Below are 15,207 nucleotides of genomic sequence, written 5' to 3' on the forward strand. Positions count from 1 at the left end.
TCCCTGTTGGGGGGGATGTTGATGGGCGGGTGCGTATGGGCGTGCTTCCGATCAGCGCCCCCGATCGGAGGCTTGGCGTCATTTTACATGGGCGGGCCAATTAAGGCCCACCTAACGTGATGTCCACACAGAAGTGCTATGTGCTCCCTGTGCGGGTGGGGGGAGGAAATCCCAAAATCGAGAGTGCGCTTTTTCGCACATGCGCATGAAAGAGCGCACTCATCTCCCTGAGGCTAAGTGCTGCCTCAGAGAGATCGGCTGTACATGTAAAAAAGACAAAAATAAAAAAATAAAATTTCCCTTACATGTCCCCTCATGTGACAATGTCACATGAGTTGGGAAATGCCCATAATTTTTACAAAATCTTTATTAAAAGTTTTTAAAGCCTACGTGAAACCTCATCTTAAGGTTGGACGGGCAGGTCCTTTAATTACTTAATTGACCCTGTCAAGGTCTCAATTGGCCATTGATAGGTCGGCGGGCACGCAGCTGATTTTGCTGCGCTCCAGCCTTCCTGAAAATTTAAATCCGGCACGGTGACGTCGGGAGTTCCCTCTGACATCACCACGCGTCATTTTATGTGTCGGCGAGCAGGCCCCGCCTCCGCTCGCTGACTCGTAAAATTCTGCCCCGTAATGGATCAACCTGCCAATATCGACATTAGATTAAAAACTCAACTTGCAAGCCACTGTATGACAATTTATTTAATTATTCATTCAACAATTACATTTTATATTTAAGTAACTTCAAGAGAATACATATCTTACACATTCAATCGAATTAGAATTGTAAGCAATCCCCTTATTTAAGAAAGACATGTGGTGCTTTGTTTCGTCTATGAACATTAAATAACATAATTGGGAGTACTTGGATTAGGATTTGTTATTTTTATTTTAGCCTTGGATTAAGAACTTTGTGCAGGAGAGTGGGTGGCATTTGCACTGGAATTCTTATCTGATTTGCTCAGACATTCTTCCAGGCATCACTTAATGATAGAAGACCGGTTTTTCATTTGTAGTTGGTCATGGATCCCTATAAAGGATTAGTTCATTTGAGATAAAAAACATATGTATCTCAATTCATATGAAAGTAAATTGAATACTTGTACTTTTAATGGTTTCTGTACTAGTAAAGCTGATGATCATCTGCATGCAATTTTAAAAATGATCCACTTCAGCAAGTTATTGCATGAATTGCATGAATGTTTATTATATCCTCTTGAACTGAAATATGTGTATATGTCCCAGACAAATGAATGATTATAATTCACCTGATTCAACTGTTTTGTATAATGCAATTGTTCTTGGTTTTATTAGTTTGTAGACACGTTTTTGTGTTGCTAAGTGAGCATGTGACTGAAGACCAGCCACAGGCATAAACATATCATGGAATGCATCCCACCCATGTAATCTCTCCTGAACAAAGTTACTCACTGACCCTCAAATGTTCAAAAATATTTAAGCCATCTCTACAATTCAACCTTGCACTGCTGCCTCCACAGATAATACTCCTCACCCTACCTTAAAATCAGCCCCTGCTTGCAGACCATGGGCTGGATTTAATGAAGCCTGTTGCCATGGGAACCATAGCAGCCAGGCCCACTTAATTAGGGGAGTGGCCCTGCGTCAGTCTTCCAGTGCCTGATTAAATCAGAGGATGGAAGGGGCTGATGCAAAATTACCGGCCGTCCCCAGTAGGATGTCAGTCGGGCTCACTGAAGAGCTAACTAACACTCCTAATCCCTGATGCCACCACAATTCAATGGTGGCTCAGGGCTAAATAGGAGATGCACAATTTTCCTGTGCCTCCCGAAGGCCATCCAGTAAACCCTGTCGTGTTTACCAGTGGCTCCCCAGGGGCTGATCGAAGGACCCAGCATCGGGAAGTGGGGGAGGGCCCCAAGCCCTTGCCTCTGAACCCCCTGCCCTCATCTCCCATGAACCCCCACCCCCACCCTGCGATCCCATCCTGTGACCTCCATTCTGTCCTCACTCACCATTGGCCTGGGGACCCTCAGCAATCTTGGGCCTCTGGTTGGTGCATTGCCACCAGTTACCACCATTCTTGTCGGTGCTGACGAGTAATGTAGAGCTCTCGGCAGGTGGGACTACTGCTACTGGGGTCCTGAATACCAAGAAAAGCTGGGCAGTGACTTCTGTTGGGCCACTCCCATGGAACTGATGGGGGTTGCCTGCTGGTTCTTCAACTGGTAGACAAGACTTTCTCCAGGCCAACTAAGTCCAGCTTGCAACCTCGTTTCTAGCTATGTATCCATTTTAATTCAAAGAAGCTAACTGACTCAATCTTAGGTACTTTTTCTGGGGGATCTGTTCAACAAAACCACTACCTGTTGGTGCAGAGAGCTTTAACTTTGAATTCAAGCACAGGCAGAGTGTAATGATATAAAAAAAAGATATAAAATTATATTTAATGATATACAATAAAAGTAAAAGCAGAAAGTGCTGGAAAAGCTCAGCAGGTCTGGCAGCAACTGTGGAGGGAGAAACAAAGAGTTAATTTTTCGAGTCCAATATGACTCTTCTTCAGAACTTATGTTCCAAAGAAGAGTCAGACTGGACTCGAAACGTTAACTCTGTTTCTCTTCCACAGATGCTGCCAGACTGGCTGAGTTTTTCCAGCACTTTCTGTTTTTATTTTAAATTGCCAGCGTCAGCAGTATTTTGCATTTAAACCAGATTGCAATGATGTTGGACATATGACTTTTGTGGCTTCCCTAATGGTCAGACAAAGTGCAGCACAATACAGAACTTGAACTGTACAAAGCAGTTGGCCCAAGTTTGGGTCCCAGTAGGTGCTGAACTAGTTGATATGAGCCAAGACAGCAATTAAAATTGTATTACCCACTTTGGGTTTATGGGATGGGATTACAAAACTGGAAACCACCCAGAGCTTCTGACTGCTATCAAGTGGCTCCTGTTGGAAAGTGCTTGTGCTTTTTTTATTCATTCATGGGATGTGGGCTTCGCTGGCTGGGCCAGCATTTATTGCCCATCCCTAATTGCCCTTGAGAAGCTGGTGGCGAGCTGCCTTCTTGAACCCCTGCAGTCCCTGAGGTGTCGGTACACCCACAGTGCTGTTAGGGAGGGAGTTCCAGGATTTTGACCCAGGGACAGCGAAGGAATGGCGATATATTTCCAAGTCAGGATGGTGAGTGACTTGGAGGGATTTGAGGGTGTTGAGTGATTCAGGTTTGAGCTCAGATGCAGTGCCAAATTGCATAGGTTCATACATGAACAACAGCCACTTTGCTAATGGACTGATGGACTTACGGGGCCTCTGGCAACAGTTAGAATCTTCAGGGGAAAAGGGAGGAAAATTACTGAAAAAAAAATGCGTCATTGCAAAACAAACCTTAGAAGCAGTTGTAATGAAGGTGTTTTTGCCAAAACACAAATGTGTATAATTTTATCCAATAATTTGCATTTGATTAAAAGAACACTGCAGATTACAAAGATTTCTATGCTAAAGGTGGACCTACTGAACAAGTGTAGTTTGGAGATTTGTGATATCATAATAGGTCCTATTAAATATAAAGGTACAGGATCAACACGTAGAAAACATCATGTGCTGTTGAAAGTGTCACATGGTATTTCTTATTAAAATGTTAAAAATTTTCAGAACATTTAATGTTTTGTAAAATGTGAAGGAATACACGTGATAAGCTATTCTTATTCTGTTGAATGTTTTACTGGTTTTCTCTGCCTTATTCTTTAATAAGATAAGAAGTGGTACTTGGTTTAATGTGATAGTTTTGACTCAGTAGTAACACTCTCATTTCTCAGTCCAAAGGTTGTGGATTCAAGTCCCACTCTAGGAACCACATACATAATCCAGGCTGACGCTTCAACGTAGTACTGAGGGAGCGCTGCACTGTAGGATGTGATTTTTTTTTTTGGATTAAGCATTAAATTGAGACTCCAGCTGCTCCCTGACTGTGGATGTAAAAGATCCTATGGCACTTTTTTGGAGAAGAGCATCGGAGTTCTCCCATTGTCCTGGCTAACACTGTATCCCTCAAATCTCAGGTCTTGAGCATTCCCTTTTTCAATTATTTCACCTGACTGTGCCTTTAGCTGCCTAAGCTCTAAATTCTGGAATTCCCTCACCAAACCTCTCTCTAACTCTCTCTCCTCCTTTAAGATGCTTTTTAAAACCTATAGCTTTGACCGAGCTTTTGGCCATCTGCTATATTATCTCCTTATGTGGCTTTGTGTTAATTTTTGCTTTATAATGCTCCTGTGAAGCACTTAGGGATGCTTTATTATGTTAAAAGTGTTATATAAGTACAGATTGTTGGTGTTCAACCAACATCATTAGAATAGATTTATCAGATAATTTATCTCTTTGCTGTTATGGAAAGTTGCTGTGCATAAATTGGCTGCTATTTTTCTCGATATTGCAACAGTGACTACACTGTGAAAGTGCATCATTGGCTGTGAAGTGTTAGGCCATCCTCAGGTAACGAAAGGCACTATATTAGTCGAAGCTGAATGCCAATGATGCCTGTGAATTGAGGCATTTTGATTAATTGTTCAGTGACTTAAAAACAGAAACCCATCATTGGTTGCAAAGTGCAATCCTGAGATCATCAAATCTGTTATATGAATAGAAGGTCTTATTTTTGTGTTGTGCTGTATGCTGGTTGAATGTTGCAAGCAATAAGCCCAGTGTTTCCTTAACCAATTCAACCACATGGCGGCGTCAGAACTCTGATTCCAGCTCAAACCATAAGGCATGAAGGAAATTCCACCAATTTTACTGCCCTGTCCACAAAAGAGCTGATTAATATTGCGGTTTTATATAAAACTCAAACTGTGCTAATATGCACAAAGGCCAAAAGAATTTGCTGGTATTATCAAATTCAAAATGTGTTAGTTTCTTTCCTTTTTTATGGGATTTATTCTATCATCAGTTAAAAAAAACTTGCATTTATATGGTGCTTTTCATGATCACAGATGTGTCAGAGTGCTTTACAGCCAATGAAATATTTTTTTAAGTGTAGTCTGCATTGTAATGCAGGAAACCTGCAAGTCCAAATTTGCGCACAGCCAACAGCAATGTGATTAAAAACAGAAAATGCTGGAAAAACTCAGCAGGTCTGGCAACATCTACGAAGAGAGAAACAGAATTAACGTTTCGAGTCCGTATGACTCTTAGCTCTGAAGAACTCAAAACGTTAGCTCTGCATCTCTCTCCACAGATGCTGCCAGACCTGTTGAGCATTTTCTGTTTTTATTTCAGATTTCCAGCGTCCACAGTATTTTGCTCTTAGCAGTGTGATTAAGAGCAGTTAACGTGTTTTTTGTAATGTTGATTGAGGGATAAATATTGGGAAGTTCACCAGGGGTAACTCCCCTGCTCTTCTTCAAAATAGTGCCACGGGATCTTTTGCATCCACCCGAGCAGGCAAATGGACCCTAGCTTAACTTCTCATCTGAAAGGTAGCACTCCGATAGTGCAGCACTCCCTCAGTACCACATTGGAGTGTCAGTCTTGGCTTTTGGGCTCAAGCCCTGGAGTAGTGACTCAGAGGCAAGATTGGTGCTCACTGAGCCATGACTGACACTTTAACATCAGCATTTTGGAAAACATGTTGGCACTGTACATACAAACCAGATGTGTGACATTCTGTTGGCACTCTATAATGAGGCAATTCACGCATAATTCCATTGGAAGCTTCACTAAAAACTTGACATGGGCATTATTAATGTGTTAAAATATAAACATTTAGGATCATAATTGGATTATTGCATCGATTTGTAATTATTTCTAACTGTGTATTGGTACAAATGTGAGATTTATAAATTATGTCTCAGGGCTATAACTTTTGTTTTATGAGATTATCATAATTTGGGACTGTATTTTTAAATGTGGGTTAAATGAAAAGTGTCATGCAACCTATGCTGGAGTCTATCTGACAGTAATTCTGGGTGCTTTAATTGTTAAAGATCAAATGGAAGACTCAGATTGTCTTATTGAAAGGAAGGTGCCTAATATTCATACCTGGGGACAATGACAGCTGTTTCTAAGTCCACAATGAGGAGACCCTAAGACACAGAAAGGTGTTATTGATATCAGGTTGTAGACAGTTGTAATGGAACCTGTCCCTTTGTTTCTAAGATGAAATGTATTGATTATCAGAGATGGCTGATTAATACTTCTGCTTGGGTACATGGCTAATGTGTTTCCCATTGTGTTGGAGAAAGGAATGGAGGAGGCCATTTTAAGATCAAGTTACAGGCTTCCTTATAAAAACAGAAATATCACAGAGAGAGGAGAGTTGCAGTTTTGGCCTTCTGAAGTCTGTAACTGACTCAGAGGTGGGGAGCAAAAAGGGATAGATGTTAGCCAGGCTTGCACCTTAAGCAGAGAAAATGCTGACTATCGTTCACCACATGGAATGTGAGTGGGAGCTCAACTCAGTTTGAAGACACAATTTGTGAATACATAAACATATGAACTAGGAGCAAGAGTAGGCCATTCAGCCCCTCGAGCCTGTTCACCAATTCAATAAGATCATGGCTAACCTGACAATGGCTTCAACTCCACATTCCACCAACACCCGATAACCTTTGACTCTCTTGTTAGTCAAGAATCTATCTACCTCTGCCTTAAAAATATTCATTGACCCTGCCTCCACTGCTCTCTGGGGAAGAGAGTTCCAAAGATTCATGACCCTCTGAGAGAAAAAAATTCTCCTCATCTCCATCTTATTTTTAAACTGTGCCCCCTAGTTCTAGTCTCTCCCACAAAGGGAAAGATCCTTTCAACATCCACCCTGTCATGTTCTCTCAGGATCTTATATGTTTCAATAAAATGATCTCTCAATCTTCTAAACTCCAGTGGATACAGGCACAGCCTGTCCAACCTTTCTTTGTAAGATAACCCCCCCATCCCAGGTATCAGTCAAGTGAAACTTGAGAAGTTAAAACAAGGCTTGAGGGGTTGCCTAGCTAAATCTACAGGAAGAATCCTCAAGAAAACTCTCACAGTAGAAGATAGAATTGGGAAAGGAAAAGAACAGAACTGAACCCTTGGGAGCTATGAAACACTTTGGGCTTGTTTCAGGAGACTGGATGCCTACTTAAGAGACCGAGTAACATTACAAAATTGGGGTTTTTTGGCTGTGGTAAAATATTGAACGGAGCAAACTCTGTTCAGTGGTTGAAAGTATAAGTTGCCTACAAGAAGACCATAGTGCTTTGATAATAACGTTTTGTCTTTAGTCATTGATACAGTAAAGGTTCTTTTAAAATGTAAACTCTTGTCCTTTCATCTAATAACTGTAAGTTTGACTTTCTCTTTAAAAGTTATTGGTCTCTACGCAGATCAAAACGATACTTAGAAGAAATTAAGTTAATTTCATTTCAACTAGAACTAATGAAATATTGAAAAAGATGTCTGTCTGCACATTGCTAATTCACAATCTACCCCAGGATCACAATTGCTGCTCTCTTCAGCTTTATCTGTACATTGCACAGGAACACCCAATTAATTCTCATGTATATGCTGAACATTCTAAGCAGGGGGATATTGTTATGGCAAACACTATCAAGAGGCTACACTGTACCTGATTTGCAAAACACTTAATAGAATCGTGACTGTGTTGTCTAGGGAGAGGAAGACAATTGTGTGTAATGACATTGTAAGTTAATTCAAAAAGATTAATGTGATTCCAATGTTGCCACCAGTGGTGCCATAGTAATTCTTCCGTCATGGTTATAATGGTTGTGTGTTCAGGAAATATGTTGAGGTGGACAGCAAGTGCTGGCAGCTGATTAAAGCACAAAAGAGGTTAGATTTATGATACAAACAGCTCAGTATTTTTAAATGTCATTTATTCCACTGAGACTGATACTGCTTATGTCTAATGCATGTCACACTGTTAACATTGTAGGTGTTAGAATGACAACAGTCATTTATGGTAATATATGTTACCAGATGTGCAGTTACAAGAAGACTGGTAAATGTAATCACAGGGGAATTTTTAGTGGACTTATTTTGGTAACCATAACGTTGCACTGAGAATTTTTACGTATGGCAGTTTGAAGAAATATTTTTTTAAATATACAAACCCTGAGCACCTTTAAAGGGCCAATTTGGTGATGGCACACCCTGTGAGGACACTCATACATGCTGTCTGTCTTCATCAGTCAAGCAAGTCAAAATAATCACAAAATAATATAGCATTGAAGGAGACTGTTTGGCTTATCATGTCCGTGCTGGCTCTTTGAATGAGATATCCAATCAGACTCACTCCCCTGATTCTTTTGTCAATTGCTTTGAGTCTGATCACCAACCACAGGTTATGAGCCCTTTAGCCAGTGGAAACAGTTCTCTTTATTTACTAAATACGATAGCATAGTGGTTACGTTACACGGCTAGTAATCCGAAGGCCTGGGCTATTGAGCGAAAGACAATGGGTGGAATTGTCCCAGGTTTGCACTAAGTGCGCTAGTGGTCGTGAAAAACCTGCTGGCCACAAGGGCGGGTTTTCGCACTAGCTCGTCTGCTTCCCGCCTCATTAATTGTGCAGCCACAGGAAACATGCCGTCTCGCTGGTGACCAGCCCCTGAATTGTCCGCCATGCTGTTACCTCACCGTTTCCTCAGTCCATATCTAAACTGCAGCTGTGCACACAGTTGTCATTGCTTCCATCCAAGAAGAGTTCATTAACCCGTCACTGGAATGCCTTTTGGAGGCCTGTTGCGATGTCGTCCCCCCCTAGCTCTGGCCACAGAAGGCCCAGCAAACTCACCAATCCAGCTTGGGGAGCGGTGGCTGTGGTGATCAGTGCCAACGCTGCACACAAGAGGTTGGCCATTCAGTGTAGAAAGAGGATGAATGATCTCTTCTGTGCCGCCAGGGTAAGGCAATCATCTCATCACTCTAAACTCACACACTCAAAAGGCCATCACACATTCACTGGCATCTCACACACTGCCAGCTCAAGGGACATCACCACTCACTGTCTCACACACACACCCTCACATCACCATCTGGCCTCATCTCCTCTGGAGACCGCCTCCTCAGCCCTCACCACCTTAAGGCTACTTGCACAGATGAACACGTGCCCCAACAGACACCCTAGGATAGCCTCCTTCCCCAGTACAGGCCTCGTCCTGCAGCCTCTTCCCTTGCCTGAGGCCACTTCTCCCCCTTCCCCAAGCCAGCCCCAGCCCTGCAGCCATTGAAAAGCCACCCCTGTCTCATGGCTGGTCTGGTAGGTAGAGACCTGCCTGAGAGCTCCCCTAAAAGTGAGGTGGTGCTGTCTGCGAAGCCTGGCGCTGATGACTGCGAGTGCTGCCTGAAGCAAGGTTGGCAAACAAACCTCGAAGTCCCGAGCGAAGTGCAGCTCGTCAGGTGCATGTCTCTTTATATGCTGTTGTGAAACAATTGGCATGATGCCCAGATGATCCAGCGGAGGGGGGAATGATTCTGGCGAGCAGGGCTTATAATGAGATGCTAAAGTATTCAATTTGGGTTTCTGATGCACGGCAATGATGTGCCATTGATGGGTGAAGTGGACAAACACGAGCTGGTTTCACGACAGCATAAAACTGATTTTTGGTCTTCTCACTATGTTGTCCACTCACACTGGCCATGATGCCCACCGTCAACAGGACCGGAAGATTCCGCCCAATGAGTTCAAATCCCATCATGGCAGTTGGGGAATTTAAATTCACAGTAATGTAGCTGACCCTTAACTGCCGTCTGAAATGCCGTGGGAAGCCACTCAGTTGTCTCAAACAGCTATGAAAAATTTTAATAAAATTAAAACTGGATGGTTCACCTGGCATTGACATAGGCACTGGAAACAATGAAGGCACGCCCTGTCCAGTTCACCCTGCAAAGCCCTCCTCACTAACATCTGGGAGAGCTGTACTGCCCAACGTACTAATCTTCCTGACATAGTTATATTCACAGAATCTTCCTAATAGCACCATTTCTAACAGCGCTTTAGGTGGACCTGCACCACATAAACTGCAGCAGTTCAAGAAGGCAGCCCACCTTCTCAAGGGCAATTAGGGATGGGCAACAAATGCTGGCCTTGCTGATCATCAGCAAGATGATGGAAAGTGTTATCAACAGCGCCATCAAGCAGAATTTTACGTGCCCACCCCCCACCACCGGTGGGGTGAGGTGGGGTGAGATGGGGGAGATGGCCTTCCCACTGCCTTCCCACCTGCCCCCCCACCCCCATACACAGGTGGGACGGGTGAGGCTTATGCCGAGGCCCTTAAGTGGACAATTACTGGCCCCTTCAGGGCTGATTCCCAGCCGGCCTCTGTTTTGAGGCTGGTTGAAGTTCAGGGGCAGAGGGGAAACCCCGGAAATACACTCTGCTCAAGTCTTGGGTAGGAAGAGGGAGGAACCTCCATCCATCAACAGCCTCCTTTCAAAATCAGGAAACTCCTCCCTGCACGAGATCTGCCCCCTCACAGGTTCTCCCTCCACCACTGGCCTCTAAATCAACACCGCCCCCACACCCCCCTCCCCTGCCTGGGCCTCACCTCCCCTTCCCGCCCTAGGAGCTCCTGCACTTACCTGGTCCTGAACTCTAGGACTTGCGGCTGAATTTTACCCACCTCAGCTGTGGGTAGGGGTCGGTCCTTGAAGTCAGTGCATCGCTGACACTCATCCCTGCTTTTGCAACATGTCCAATAATCCGGGAATTGTCCAGTTAACAGCCGCTCAGCAGGGAGCCGGCCACCAGCTTTGGGAGATGGTGGACAGTGCACCCAACTGGCAAATGAGGGGGGACATCTGGGCACAGAGGAGGTAAGCTGTGCCCTGAAAGTGACACTGCCGCTCACTTAATGGGACCCCTGGCATGGCACTGTGTTTGGTGAATCAACTAAGGGCCTTGTGCTGGTGAATCTGAATTTATTTAAACCATTGCAGAAGTTAAGTGATCATTTATAAATGTTGTATGGCTGTTCTTACAGCTGGGAAGCATTCAGGACCTTTACTGAGGAAGGGATCACATTGGAATGCAGCTGAGACATCACCCTGATGAATATCAAGTGTTTAAGAAGATATTGAACATCAGGCTGTTAACTCTCTGTGCCTGCCCATAGATGGCTGAGAGAGGGAGTCACAAGATGGGGAGGGCAAAAGATCAGGGATGACCCCAAGGTTTGATGATGGCTTCCTGCGTTCCGTCCTCCATAGATTCATAGAGTCATAGAGTCATGGAGGTCTACAGCACAGAGAAAAGCCCTTCAGCCTATCGAGTCTGCACCATTCAAACAAGTTTCTAACTATTCTAATCCCATTTTCCAGCACTAGGCCCATAGCCTTGTATGCCATGGCACCGCAAGTGCACAATCAAATACTTCTTAAATGTTATGAGGGTATCTGCCTCTATCAGCCTTTCAGACAGTGAGTTCTAGATTCCCACCACCCTCTGGGTGAAAAAATTCTTCCTCACATTCCCTCTAAACTTCCTGCCCCTTACCTTAAATCTATGCCCCCTGGTTATTGATCCCTCTACCAAGGGGAAAAGTTCCTTCTGTCTACCCTATCATGATTTTATACACCTCAATCATGTCCCTCCTCAAACTCCTCTGCTCCAGGGAAAATAACCCCAGTCTATCCAATCTCTCCTCATAACTAAAACTCTCCAGCCCAGGCAACATCCTGGTAAATCTCAGCAGGTCTGACAGCATTGTGGAGAGGAAGACAGAGTTAACGTTTTGAGTCCATATGACTATTCATGATGAAGGGTCATACAGACTCGAAACGTTACCTCTGTTTTCCTCTCCACAGATGCTGTCAGACTTGCTGAATTTTTCCAGCAATTTTTGTTTTTATTTCAGATTTCCAGCAACTGCAGTATTTTGCTTTTATCCTGGTAAATGTCCTCTGCATTCTCTCCAATGCAATCACATCCTTCCTATAATGCGGATTCCAGGACTGCACGCAATACTATAGCTGTGGCCTAACCAGCGTTTTATACAGTTCCAGCATAACCTCCCTGCTCTTATATTGTTTGCCTTGGCTAATAAAGGCAAGTATCCCATATGCCTTCTTAAACACCTTATCTACATGTCCTGTTACCTTAAGGGACTGGTGGACATGCACACCAAAGTCCCTCTGATCCTTGGTTCTTTCCAGGGTCCTACCATTCACAGTGTACTCCTGTGCCTTGTTTGTCCTGCCCAAATGCATCACCTCACACTTATCCAGATTAAATTCCATTTGCCACTGATCAGCCCATCTGACCAGCCCATCTATATCCTCCTGTAATCTAAGGCTATCCTCCTCACTATCTACCACCCCACCAATTTTTGTGGCATCCGCGAACTTACTGATCATCCCTCCTACAATCAAGCCTAAATCATTTATATATACCACATTCGCAAGGGACCCAACACGTATCCCTGTGGAACCCCACTGGACACAAGCATCCAGTCACAAAAACACCCCTTGACCATCACCCTCTGCTTCCTGCCACTTAGCCAATTCTGGATTCAATTTACCAAATTGCCTTGGATCCCATGGGCTCTTACCTTCGTTATCAGTCTCCCATGCGGGACCTTATCAAAAGCCTTGCTGAAGTCTAAGTAGACTGCATCAAATGCATTGCCCTCATCTACACACCTGGTCACCTCTTCAAAAAATTCAATCAAATTGGTCAGATATGACCTCCCTTTAACAAAACCATGCTGACTGTCCTTGATTAATCCTGCATCTCCAAGTGTAGATTAATTCTGTCCCTCAGAATTGCTCCCAATAGTTTCCCCGCCATTGAGTTTAGACTGACTGGCCTGTCATTGTTGGGTTTATCCCTTCCTCCCTTCTTGAGTAACAGTACCACATTGGCTGTCCTCCAGTCCTCTGGCACCTCCCCTGTGGTCAGAGAGGTATTATTGCCAGCACCCCTGCTATCTCCTTCCTTGCCTCACTCAACAGCATGGGATACATTTCATCCGGGCCTGGAGATTTATCTATTTTTAAGCCTGCCAGACCACTTAGAACCTCCTCCCTGTCGATGCTAATTTCTTTAATTATATCACAGTCCTTCTGTTAGGCTGTCAGGCTGTTAGGCAAGAGGCCCTCATGATTGTGGTACAGCATCATCATCATTATAATGTCCCTCTTTAACTGCAGGAGAAGAGGGCGCATTATGCCAGGGAGAGAAACAGGACTGGAGGTGGCTTGCCAAGCCTGGCCATATTAACTCCCATTGAGGAGGAGGTGCTGCTGTTGGCTGCCAATGACTGGAGCTGGGCCACTGGGGAAGGTGAGATAGGAGGAAGGTCCCATGTTGGTGAGATTGCAAGGGATATTTTTCATCATTCCAGCAAACATATATTAAGAGGGCTAGAGAGGGGAAGGTGCAAGATGCTTGGAGGGCTGATAAGAATGAATCATTGATGCTTTCATGGATTGGGGAGTAACGTGTGAATGCATGTCAAAGATACATGGTCCAAACACTGACCCACACCTCACAGTGCTTCCAGTGGTTTTACTGACGGGGCTTTTTGTAGCGCACTCAACTTGAAGGTTGAAGATGTCGCTTTATTTTTGTTTCCCACACAGGTGCAACATTGGCAGCTGCTATTGCTAGCCCCAGCGCACCCCACCCCTCCCCTGGGTCCCACATTAACCTCTGAGGAGGAAGAGGATGCCTCAGAGAATGCAGCATCACATCCTTGCTCCACACCCAGCACCAACGTGGATACAAGCACCTCGGGGGGCATATGTGTCTTAGCTCTAAAGGAAGCACAAACTGGTGAAGGCACATCACAGTTGCATGTGCCACTGGTTGGAGCCTGAGATGGAACAGGCCTCTGCTGAGTGCCGGTCTGATAGCAAGCCCCTGGAGTCGTCCTTTAGGAGGCAGATGCTGGACGTCCAGCGCGAGGTGAGTGGAGGTGTGGCAGAGATATCAGAGGGGTTGCACACACCGGCACAGACTTTGGAGGAGCCCATCCAGACCGTGAGCACTGCGATCACCCACTCTTCAGAATGCATGGCTTCCTCCATTGACAGACTGGCGTGGAGAGCCAAACCCAGCAGATCACTGAAGCGATAGTGGGGTATGTGTCCTGACCTGCACTCCATCACTTTTTTTCTGAGTTCAGGTGTTCAGTGCCAGGCTGAGAGGGAGGTGAGGTGCCTGGAGTCATGTCCAACTCCTGGTGCCTCCTAGGAAAGCAGGGAGGGTCGGATGGACCTCATGGTGGAAGGTGAGCAGCAGTTGTGCCCTCTCAGGGCACTTCTGATGGGGACAGCCTCTTCTTCAACCCTCTGACACTGGCACAGATACTTTCAAGTGCCGTGTCAACAGATAGGATTCCTGTCACTGTGCAGGAAACTGCCACCATGCCAGACATGGAAACCATTCAAGAAAACCCCACATTAGTCAAACATGGATGAACGTGGGTGTCTTTATCATTTGTAAAATTTGCATATTTTTCTGCTGTTCTGGGTATACACATGAATTGTATTTTGCGCAATTTGCCTGGCTGCATTTGTTTATGAAAAAATGTGTTTGTATACATGAGGAAGGGATCAGTTGATGGTCTTATTTGACTATGTGATTACATGAGTCCTGACGTTTGACATTGTTTGGCTGATTAACATTGCCCGTTTGAGAGACTGCTTTTCAGGTAATGAAGGAGTGCAAGAAAGTCACCACTGGCCATGATGATGATATTGGAGAATCTATTAGAATCATCTCATGATAAGTGCTTCCTGTATCCCAGAGCCATCAAGACCCTTCCTGGGAGTCGCTTCCACATCTGGCAGCCGCAGCTCAGACTCCTCTTCCTCTGACTCCTCATCAGAGGTCCGGTTTGTCTCCCTTGACTCATCCTCTGAAAGGGCTTCCTCTCTCTGAGTGGCCAGGTTGTGCAGTGCACAGCAGGCTATGTCCATGAAGGATACTCTGACTGGTGCATTTTGGAGAGATCCACCTGATCTGCTAAGGCACCCGAATCTCACCTTGAGCAGACCAGTGCTCAATGATGTACCTGGGCGTGGTGTCGCTCTCTTTATAACAGTGCTCGTGTTCCATGCTAGCACTTCAAACAGGAGTCATCAGCCACTTCTTGAGGGGGTAACCTTCATCACCAAACAGCCATCCATCCAATGCATCCCAGCTCATGAATATCCCTGGCACCTGCGATTGCCTGAGGATGTATGAGTCATGGCTTCTCTCCAGGTACCTTGCAC

Source organism: Carcharodon carcharias, chromosome 4, assembly GCF_017639515.1.
Source record: "Carcharodon carcharias isolate sCarCar2 chromosome 4, sCarCar2.pri, whole genome shotgun sequence".
In the NCBI taxonomy this organism is placed as follows: Eukaryota; Metazoa; Chordata; class Chondrichthyes; order Lamniformes; family Lamnidae; genus Carcharodon; species Carcharodon carcharias.